The 12,288-nt window shown below is 35.0% G+C and overlaps 1 pseudogene; it reads left to right on the forward strand.

Moving 5' to 3' along the window:
• The first annotated feature begins 1,827 nt into the window (after positions 1-1,827).
• Positions 1,828-10,845, forward strand: LOC133856678 (pentatricopeptide repeat-containing protein At1g31430-like; annotated as a pseudogene).
• The last annotated feature ends 1,443 nt before the right edge of the window (positions 10,846-12,288 follow it).

Below are 12,288 nucleotides of genomic sequence, written 5' to 3' on the forward strand. Positions count from 1 at the left end.
TGTAGCTCTTGGTTGAGTGGTGTGTCATGCGGGTCGTAGCCTTACGGGTGGGATCTGTGTAAGTCTAGAGTTGTAGCTCTAGCTACAGTTGGGGTAAGTCTAGAGTTGTAACTCTTAGCACTCGTGAGTTGGTGATCTTGCGTTCGATGTGTAAGTTTAGAGTTGTAGCTCTAGCTACAGTAATGGTAAGTCCAGGGTTGTAACTTCTGGCACATGTGGGTCGTGACTCTTGGAATTTGAGATAAGAGTTGGTAGGAAGAAATAGAATAAAGCATGTGATGTATGATGTGACCAATGTTTGGGAATGTATGGGTGTGTGAATACGGTGAGATACAATTATAATGGTTGTGTTATGCTTGTGTACTTTATTTGCTAGGTAGAGTCTTATACTACTGAGGGCCTGAGGCTTTTGTATTATTTATTGAGGGGATGAACTCATACTTTCACTTATACAAATGTGGTTACCACTACAACAGTATAGATGAAACTCCTTTGGTTGCAGGTACACGATGCGGATGACTTTGTGGCAAATTACTTGGAGTACTACGACTAAAGCATGTCGCTTGGGTCGTAGTGGCGTTGGAATTGGATGGTCCTTTTGATGTATATTTTGTATATGGTTAGTGTTGCTTATAACACATAGGTGTTAACCATTCTTTTGTTGTGTACAATTATGCCTAAGCTTTAAACAGATAGACGCTAAATGACTCTTTGTGTAATTAACAGTTTATGTTTATGTTAATGATTTCTGCTACTAGATTTGTATTCTGATGCACAAATTTTATTACTCTGGTAAGTTTGGTTGGGACTGGCCTAGTGTGGCTCGTGCGGAAGGCTTCGTTCCTCATACCAAGGTTTTAATGGCCCCTTGTGGAGGAGTAGCGGACATTGCAGGATATCTCATGAGATGTCGTATCAACGACAACCAAGATGCTCAAAATGATGAAGAATATCACAAAGCTATTATAACTTGATGGATTTCTCGATAGTATCACAATCTTTATTTGAGTACAACAATAATTCTTCAACCATGCCTTGGTTTCCGTCGACTTTGCACTCACACAATCTTCCTTCTGATCTGAATGAAGTCCCCAGAGTCCGTGTTTCTTTTGATGATCAGATGGAATCTACCATGTGGGTACAACCTGGAGACCTAAACGGTTTAAAGTGTCTGCTAGTAAAAATGTTGGAACTCTCAAGAGGATGCTTGCCTCTGACCCGAGTTCCGTTTTCGAGTACCAGAAGTTTTTCGAGCGGCCTCTTTATGTTCGAACTCGCGAGTCTTCTTTTTTGGCGTACAATAAAACTACGTTTCCTTTGCAATCAGAGACTGCAATTTGCAAACATAAAATCAAAATCAACTTCCACATTCACCAAATAAGCAAAGATCAAAAACTTAATTAACCACAATTAATGGTTGATGTAATAGAATACTTACAGCTTCTCTGATAGCTTTCAAAACGTAGAAAAGCTGCTTCAGATTCTTTAGGCCCAGAGTCAGAGCCCTTTCTTTTGTACAATAAACGGTGCCTTACAATAATAGATAAATAAATATATGTTGTCATCAATATTAAAATTTTAAAATTAATTGATAATTTATTATGATATTTAAATTTATTAATTTTTGTAATTTATAATTTTGATCAACCTACTATTATGCTGAGCTCTTTCTCGCGAGAGATTCGCTGTCCTCCGAAGCAACCAAGTCAGCCCAAAAGCCCATAGAGCTCTAAATATTTGTAACGTCCACAATGTTGAAATTGCACAAAGCTCAGATGCTTACCGAAGGTAGCTTTAGAAAAGCCGTTTGGCTCTTTTGGCAACTGAGAAAGGATGGCCTTTGGGTTGAAGACTGGGCTTGAGTTCGACACCTATGTTTGTAAATAACTCATGGACAATGAATGCTGAACAGGGCGAGGTTGAGAATTTCCAGCAGTTGTTCGACGAAATGCCTGAGAGAGACAGGGTGTCTTGGAATGTTATGATTTCGGGGTATGTTAGGTGTTGGAGGTTTGAGGATGCTGTGAATGTCTTTCAGCGAATGCGAAGAGAGAGAGAGAGAGAGAGAGAGAGAGAGAGAGATGAGAAGCCTGATATATGAAGCCACAGTTGTAAGCACTCTATCAGCTTGTACAACATCGAAAAGTTTAGAGATTGGTAAGAAATTCACAGTTCTGTTGGAAACGAGCTTTAAGTTACTATTATAATTAGAAATGCGTTGTTAGACATGCATGTATGCTAAGTGTGGGCGTTTGAGTGTTGCCCGGGAAATTTTTGATGAGATGCCAAATGTGATTTGTTGGACTAGTACGGTACGTGCAGTCTGGGTATGTAGATTGTGGTCAGCTGGATGAAGCTAGAGAGTTGTTTGAGAGGAGTCCAGTTCGGGATATAATCCTTTGGACAGCTTGATCAATGGGTATGTGTAGTTTAACCGTTTGGCTTAAGAACAAAAGTGAATCGATTCTACTTAAATATTTAATAATGACCATCTACCATTTAGCAAGATTGACATGAAAAACATTAAGTCACTCGCATGCATTAAGAATACATAAAGCTTGAAATTTATCATAACCAACAAAACTTTTGGGGGATTTAATTAGCTAGGAACCCAACAAATAGGATTTGTAGCTCTCTTTCCATTGGGATTATGAAGTAGTAGCAGTAAAACATGTATTCATGCAGCTGGAGCATAGTCATAACCATCGTCATCATCGTCATCACCTTCCATGGATGCTGCTGGAGCATAGTCATAATCTCCATCATCATCATCATCATCATCTCCATCCGTTTCAATGCATGCGGCGGGGGCATGATCATATCCATCATCACCATCGTCATCTCCATCTCCATGCCTCTTCTTGTACAATGCAGGGGCAAAGGCCTTGGAATTGAACAGCATTTTCGGACTCACGTAACAAAATTAATAAGATAGAATGGGAGTGAAACTAAGAATTGGTCTCCTTCTCAAGGTTTGAAGTACTAGAAAAAGAAATGGACTCGTGTTAAATAAAGGGAAGAGAGGGTAATGGACTGGTCTCGGCATAAGCCATCCACGTGGGGAGTGTGGACTGATGGTTGAAGAGTGTGCATGACCCAATGCCAATGACAGGCCATCCTATCTGATTCATACACCTTGGAACCCCGGTTGACAGTTCAGCAAACACGTTGGAGCATCTTTGGACTTGATCGATCATGTGCATGCATTAATGGTTGGGTCATACAAAGTGCAAGATTTTTTTTGGCCTGATGGTGCCTGGTGGGAATGAAAATAGTCAGTCAAAGTAGCAGATTATATGTTTCTTTTTTGGATTTGAATTGTTGAGGAATAAAGATTATAATTACATCACTGTTGGAGGGAGGGTGTGAATAATCAGGTGTTTTACTGAAATCACGTACGGGATTTTAATTTAATTTGAGTGCTTCTAGCAATTAAGCGAATTGCTAGAAGCTAGCTAGGCTTTTACATCCACCAAAGATGTCCAAGTTTGGTATAACTAGTCAATTCCTTGATTTTGACAGTGTCTCTCTCCACTTCAACTTCATTCCGGTTGTTGTTGTTTTTAATTAAGCGGAGGATCGGAAAAGGTTGAGCGACTTCTGAAAGTTTGTGCTCCTTTCTGTACCATTTTATGCGGCTCTTACAGAAAATGATCAAGTCATTTTTTGGCTAATTTTCTATTATTTAGTTATAATTTTTGCCCTGTCATTTTTGTTTTGGGTATGTTGTTGAAGAGTCCACCCATTTTTTTGGTGCTTTGATTCCCTGTTACCCTTTTCCAATTTACTTTAAAAAAAAAAAAAAAAATCAATTCCTTCGTCATGGCTAATTTAATTTCATGCCTTTCTGATCTAAGACATCCATAGTTTCGATAAGTTGGACTTTATATATATATATATATATATATATATATATATATATATATATAGATGGGTTCTTTATTTACTAGCCAATAGGCTGAGGCACTAAATGGTTTTAGGGAACAGGGATGCATGTCACAGGATTGTTTTGTCTTTCAGCTCAGCATGCAGACAACAATTTCACGATTGCATGTCTAACGCAAAAAACACCAACAAAAACTATAACATTATGATATATATGGGCACTGTTTTACTTTGATATATTTGAACAAAAATCAAATCAAAGATGCCAAATCTTATCTAAATTATAAAAATCTCTTGAAATATGAATATGAGCGGAGCGTTATATATATTCCTGTTCCCACAAATCAAGATCAGGTACTCAATATTCCCTCGTGATTGATCTTTCTTTCTTTCTTTCTTTCTAATCGTCTCATGATTGATCTTGATTTTCATTGATGATGCTTATTGGGTAACTTCTCTCTCTCTCTCTCTCTCTCTCTCTCTCTCTCTCTCTCTCTCTCTATATATATATATATATATATATATATATATATATATATTCATTTACTCATAGATTGGACGCTACGCGCACAGTAAGATTGAAGAAAACTTGAGAGTACTGCTGCATCAAAATAAGGAGAACAAAGAGGAAATTTTTCAGCTTTAATTTGTGAAAAGATTTTTTTTTTTTCATTTTTTTTTTTTCAGTGTAAGACTTTGGGTGTAATAGGATTCACTTTTGAATTGTTTTCATCTCGATCTATTATTATTTTTGTACTCCATCTTTTATATTTCCTTTTGATTGTTTTCGTTTGTTGACATACCTCATGTTAAGGGAGCCAAGTAAATCTTTACATTCTTGTATGTAAGTATTTTGTATTATTTACTGTGACCGCGGCCAATTGCTCAATAATAATTAATTATATATGGAGAGAAAGAACTCTTGGCTTCTCTTCCTTGTCAATACTTGAATAGCCAAAGCTTGGAAAAAAAAAAAAAAAAAACATAGAAAGGGAAAAAATAAAAGGAATTGAGTAACACAATTCAAATAAAGAGTCACAGTACCAAAAGAAGAGATGAGGAATAAGATGAGTCACATCTTAAAAGAAAATAATATGTTTATTCATCAATTCTAATTTGTCTCTATTATAGTACAAAAGAACACTTCAATAAAAATTGACAAAAACCATAACCCTAATTTGGCCGACTTTGGGCCAATGCAAACTTATTTATTTACAAAATAGCACAGCTCTTATAAATTAAATACTAATAACCTAATTAATTAATAAAAACTACTAAAAATAAAAGACCAAATTATTCTTTTCTCATCCTGCATCACAGTGATCAAGAGCGTACAAAGCATAAAGTGTTATATATTATCTCCAAACTAAATAAAAGCAAGGGGGAAAAAAAACACTTTATAATATTGATTAAGTGATCAAATTCATCATATGGTGAATTCTCATTAACTTAAGGTTTTAGGATAATTTATCATGGTATCAAAATAAGTAGTAATCAAGAGCAAGTATTAAAAATATTTAATAAATAATTAAATTTATAATTTCTTATCTAGGTTAAGTTTTTGAAACAATTGGTAATTTATTAAGTAAGGGAAAAAAGTCAAAAACTACTAGAGTACTTTTAACAAGAATCATATAGCTACTTAATTACTCTCTGAAACTTGTATTACAATAAGTTGGCAGTTGTTTAAGACACTAGTTAGGAAAGCATTGAATTTACTTCCTTGTCTTATTATTATTTTATTTTTTTTTGAAATGACTTCCTTGTCTTATTTAGTACTGTATTTGGTTTTATGGAGCAGCACCCTAATTGGTTAATTATAATTTGCACTAATTTCGTAAGGATTTTCAAAAGAGGACCGAAAATTTATTATCTCTAGTATGATCGATGTACGTAGTGATTTGGGAACCCTATTCCTTAGTTATAGCCTTATAGGTTTGTGTAACCTTTTACTTTTATGATTCATACACTTAATTTCCAGACCAACACTACGACTGTTATAAAGATGGGGCAGCAGTACGTACGATCGAGTAATATGCATGCATGATGATTGTCATTGATCTGCTCATCAATGATGCTAGATTGCCTTTATTTTATCGGTAATTAAACATTAATCTTACACATTTATTAAATAATTGAAGTAGCTAGCTAGCTAGCAGGTGAAATAGTCATGAAAGCATAAATTCTGCTTCTTTATTGGAGTTTCAAACACATTAATTTTCAAAACTGCAGTGGCTGATCTTAACTTAAAATTAAGGTGTGTCGTGAGCTAGCTTGGTCAATAATGCATGGATTTGTTGCATTAATGAAATCTCTTTCTTACTTTTTTCTTTCTCTATGAACACTATTGATCCTTAATTACTCAATGGATGGACTAGACCATTATGGTACAAAAACATAAGTTGTTTATTTAATTTACTAATTCAACATCATAAGTCTTTAATACTAACCAAAGAAAAATAACACAAGTATTCTTTATAGCAATAGTATTACCATTAATTCATTTTCTTCATGCATGTGGTTGGTCTTACAAAGAGCAAATATCCAAAGATAACGGCTCTTCAACTTCTTAGTTTCGTATAAATATGGACTCTCTTTTATATATATATATATATATATATATATATATATAAATAAACGCATGTGAAGTTAATTATATTATGATGCACCTGAAAAGGCAAATTTATTAGGAATATATGTTCTAATTAGCCGAAGGGACCCTTAAAAGAAGAAGAGATTTTACATATGAGCGTCATGAGATTATAAGAAGCTGAGAAAAGCACATCAAAAACAGATTTTCTGACTGCATTTTAGGATCATTAAAACTTTTAGGGTTTTAGGGCTCTAGGACTAGCTAGGGTTTCCACAAGATACGTACGGATTGGCGCTTCAAGCTAGGCTCAAGCAGCTGGGGCATAATCATAATCACCATCATCGTCATCGTCATCATCCCCATCACCTTCCATGGATGCAGCAGGAGCATAGTCGTAGTCGCCATCGTCGTCATCATCATCATCTCCGTCACCTTCCATGGGGAGATTAATACACCCATTATCATAATGAAGATCATCATCGTCATGCAAAGTAGCATGCGTGATGCACTTCGACCTAAACATCATGGAAATGTGAAACATTTTTTCTTCTTTTTGACAGGGACAGAAGCAAAAGAAAGTCTGAGGAATCAGTCAGGATTGTTGCTTGGGACAAACACAGACAGACAGGGCCAAGTGTTATATAGACGGAGGAGAAGATGTAGGGCTTGCTTTGGTGCACGTTAGCCTCGTGGCGAGGCGTGCCATACTGCTTGAGATATGAGTAGGAAACGTGCCAGAAATTCCAGGTGGAAGCCTCGTTGGCAGCCTATCAGACACCTGCTACAAACAGACTGAATCTACGCGAGATAGCATTGTCGATTTGCCCTTGGAAAGCTACTTGTAGATTTATTCTCGGGTAGTGGCCAGTGGGCTGCTCTCTATTTGCAGCATTTTTGGTCATTTGCCTTTGTAGCTGTCCTCTTCTCTCTCTCTCTCTCTCTCTCTCTCTCTCTTATTTTTGGTCATTTCCTTCTTTCTTTCCTGTGTATTGCTCAGGAAATAGAAAAAAGAAATGGAAAATGCATTTCCATCCAAAAAAAAAAGAGTGGGAAATACATGCATTTCGAGTTGATGGGCCATATACACCACGTGATGTATTTAGAAATACAGTAATGCATTCTAACGCGACAATCTCGATCAATTCTTAATTTTTTTTTAAAATAATGATTGGTCTAAAAATTAGTTAAAATAGTTACGTCAATATTGTAAAATACTTGTAAAATAAAAATATAATATCTAACATTACTCTTACGTAGGAAATTATACACGTGCATGTGTTAATTAAAACAAAATAGAGTTCTTTTCACTTGTAATCATTATTTTTTAAACGAAATATGTTGGAGAAACTTCACTTAACCTCTTTGAACTGCTATCACATTTGCAATTACCATCTAAACTTCAAAACTCTCAATTTAGTATATCCATCTTTCAAATTTTATTTTTTTTTCAATTTTACAAATCCATTAGGATTTAGCAAAATCATAACGGAGAAGTGTCAAGATTTTCAAATATAATACCCATCTTTTTTCTAGGAAAAGAAATTGCAAGAATTTAGGCGTTGGTCAGAATTTAACGAAATTTACAAAAATACCTACACTTCACTCTTTGATTTATATATATATATATATATATATATATATATATATATATATAAATTTCCGGAAATGTATGCCGAATTGGGCAAGGTTGAGAATTTCTAGCAATTGTTCGAAGAAATGCCTGAGAGAGACAGGGTGCCTTGAAATGTTATGATTTCATGATATGTTAGGTGTAGGAGGTTTGAGGATGCTGTGAATGTCTTTCAACGAATGTGAAGTGAGAGCAATGAGAAGCCTGATGGAGCCACTGTTGTAAGTAGGGGTGTACATAGGGATGCAATTATTTGCAATATCTGCATTAGCATCTACAAAATATGGATATCGCTTTTAGAAATCTGCATCAGTACTATATTTTTACTATACGCATCCGCGCGGTTACTGCGGTTATTATCTCTATTCGCAAATAGGTGATGAGTCTATTTTAAACGATTTTAAAAATAATTTGAGTCGATTTTTAGTGTTTTGTGCTTGTTTTTAAAATGTAATGCAACATCGAAAATATGTAGAACTGAGAAGAAAAAAAAATAAAAATAAAAAATAAAAAAAAAAAAAAGAAGAAGAAGAAAAGAGAGAGAGAGAGAGAGAGAGGAGATTATGGGTACAACTTAGTAATCAATACTCACAAGAAACACCCTTATATTTTTTATCCATAATTCAATGAGCATAATAATCAAGCCAACAACCAACAAAAATTGCAATAAAAATGTCTAAATATACAATATTACAGCCTAGCTGCCGGTCCCAATATTTCCCATGTTAGGTATATAAGTAATTACCCAATGCCAAATTAACCTTGCAGCCAACATTAACCACGCAGCTGCTTAATCGAAATAATCCAGAAAATATATATATATAAAAAAAAAGTTACAAATTCAACAAACCTAAAAAAATAATATTACAACTTCAAAATATAAAATACATAATGAGAGTCTAAGCTATAAGAGAATCGGATATAAGAGGCGAGGGGAGAAGACGGCTTTGGGCTCTAGCGGCGTATGAATGTGAACTTTGAAGTGATGAGAAGAAAAAAACCTAAAACTTAAATATTCAACATAACCTATATGACGTCGTTTTGGTATTAAACACAAAAACGCATAACGGCCCTAAAACCGCCATCCGCATATGTAGATAGTGTTTTTTGTTAACCACATCTACATGTGTGAATAGTAGATAGTTGCCAATAATAGATGCAGGGGTTTAATTAATATCCGCCCGCATGCATGGACATTCCTAGTTGTAAGCACTCTATCAGCTTGTAAAGCATTGAAAAATTTGGAGCTTGGCAAGGAAATTCACAATTCTGTAGGAAACGATCTTGAAGTTACTATTATAATTAGCAATCCCAGCCGTTGTTAGACATGCATGCTAAGTGTGGGAGTTTGAGTGTAGCCCGACAAATTTTTGATGAGATGCCAAAGAAAAATGTGATTTGTTGGACTAGTATGGTGTGAGGTGTATGTGTAAAGGAAAAAGATACAGGTTCTTGGACTTCAATTATTTATGGCCTTGCCATGAATGGCAAGACAAGCAAAGCACTTGATCAATTGTTCTCAGAAATGAAACAAGCTGCAGCTAAACCTGATGATATCACATTTATTGGTGTTTCAAGTGCTTGTAATCATGGAGGATTGAGTGAGGAAGGCCGACATTTCTTTAATTACATGACCAAGGTATATAAGATTGAGCCAAAATTAGAACAATATGGGTGTCTGATTGACCTTCGATCTTGGTCGAGCTGGAAAGTTGGATGAAGCAGATCGAGGTATTGATAGAAGAAGTCCCTAAAGAAAGTTATGAGATCATAGTTCCACTTTATTCGTTCTTTAATTTGCTTAGTGCTTGCAGAGTCCATGGCAACGTTGAGATAGGTGAACGGGTGGCTGAATGGGCTGTGAAACTTGATTCAAGTGATCCTAGTAGTCATACACTTCTTGCCAAAATCTTTGCCTATTCGGATAGATGGGAAGATGCAATGAGAGTGAGAAGGAAAATGAAAGATCAAAAAGGGTCCTGGGTGTAGTTCAATATATTGAGGCTAATGGGATTGTCCATGAGTTTGTTGTTGGATATCCATCTCACCCAGAAATGAGAGAAATATATTCCCTGCTGGATAGAGTGGCAAGACCTTTGGTGGGTTCAGAAGAAAGGGAAATGGAAAGAGAAATTCTACTTCCATCTTATTAATTGGTGAGGATCCAAGCTGCATTTTTGGAATTTTTCAGGCCACAATTGTACGCTGAGAAAAAGTTCGATCATGACAATTTGCCGCTTCTCCACAATGAACATTATACAATGTGCAGCCACTGGAAAAATTGGGTAGAATTCCATTACTTTTCTCAGGTGAGATAGGGGTCAAGTAGTATAGCTCTTTATAATGATTATTAACTCTTTTGAGATATTGGTTTACAGAATAACTCTATACATAAATTAATGAAGTATGTTTAGACCAGATATTTTGGGTCCCATGCATAGAGATCGAATTAATTTTTCAAATTGCCCTTTATCGTAAAATCCAATATTTTATGCATAAAAGAAAAATAAGAGTATTTCTAGTAATCTCACCAAATTTTACTAGTTAATTATAAAATAGCTAAAAATTATTTTTTTTTCTATTCTAGTGAGCCACTTTTTTAATGCACCTCCAATAGCTTCACCATTTTAACAATTCACTATCACTATTTCATATAAATAATACTTTTTTTTTTCATATTTCTTTATTATTTCTCTATTTAATCTTTTTTGAATGTTTATCTTTTCTTAACAGTTATATGTTTGAATATTTCTCTTATTCTAATGTTTATATTTTTAAAAAATTGTATTATATTTTATTATTATTTTACTATATTTAAAATTGAGAATATCGAGAAAATTTATTTTTTAAAATTATGTTTGGATAGTTTAGAGAACCCAAGACAAAATTGAAAACAGTTTGATAAAACTTGAGTAAATTTGAATTTAAAAAACCTACCCAAACATGTTTTTAAAAAATAATCAAAAATAAAATACTACCCAAATATGCCCCTTTAATTCCACAAAACTTGTTGGAATATGTGAACAAGAAATTTGCACGGCATTGGATGTCTGAAGTATGGAAATATTGTAGTTTAAGAGAAAAAAAAATACATTTTTAGTCTAAAACATTGCATAACGAACCAGAGTTGTGCGTGAGAAAGAAAGAAAACAACAAAAAAAAAGAACATAGAGAACTGACTAAATTTTTATAGTTTTTTAATGATTTGGTGAGTGAACAGTATTCACTATATTGTTGGTGAGTACTGTTCACTCACCAAATTTTTTTAATTATAATAATGAGGCGGTTATGAGAGGTTTTTGTGTGTTTTGCTTTTTGGTGAGGCGGCTAATGCTCTAAAAGGCTACAAACATTCTCCTCAGAAAATTGCGTCTTACTTAAGAACAAAAGTGAAACTATTCTTATACTTGAAAGAATATTGTTCCAAAAAGTTAACTAACAACTTCTAATGAAGTAATCGCTAATATTTAATAATGACCATCTGCCATTAGCAAGATTGACTGCATGAAAAACACTAAGTCACTCGCATGCATTAAGAATACATAAAGCTTGAAGTTTATCATAACCAGCAAAACTTTGGGGGATCTAATTAGCTAGGAACCCAACAATAGGATTTGTAGCTCTCTTTTCATTGTGATTATGCAGTACGTAGTAGCAGTAAAACATGTATTCATGCAGCTGGAGCATAGTCATAACCATCATCATCATCGTCATCACCTTCCATAGATGCTGCTGGAGCATAGTCATAATCTCCATCATCATCATCATCATCATCACCATCCCTTTCAATGCATGCGGCGGGGGCATAATCATATCCATCATCACTATCATCATCTCCATCTCCGTGCTTCTTGTACCATGCAGGGGCAAAGGCCTTGGAATTGAACAACATTTTCGGACTTCACTTAACAAAATAAGATAGAATGGGAGTGAAAATTAAGATTTGGGCTCCTTCACAAGAAGCAAAAGAAAGTCTGAGGATTGTTGCTTGGGACACACAAGAAGCAACAGACTTGGCCAAGTGTTATATAGACGGAGGAGAAGAAGTAGGGCTTGCTTTGGTTAACGTTAGCCTCGTGGCGAGGTGTGCTATACTGCTTGAGATATGAGTAGGAAACATGCCAGAAATTCCAGGTGGAAGCCTCGTTGGCAGCCTAGCAGACACCCGTTACAAACATAC

The sequence above is a fragment of the Alnus glutinosa genome, chromosome 14 (assembly GCF_958979055.1).
Source record: "Alnus glutinosa chromosome 14, dhAlnGlut1.1, whole genome shotgun sequence".
NCBI lineage: Eukaryota > Viridiplantae > Streptophyta > Magnoliopsida > Fagales > Betulaceae > Alnus > Alnus glutinosa.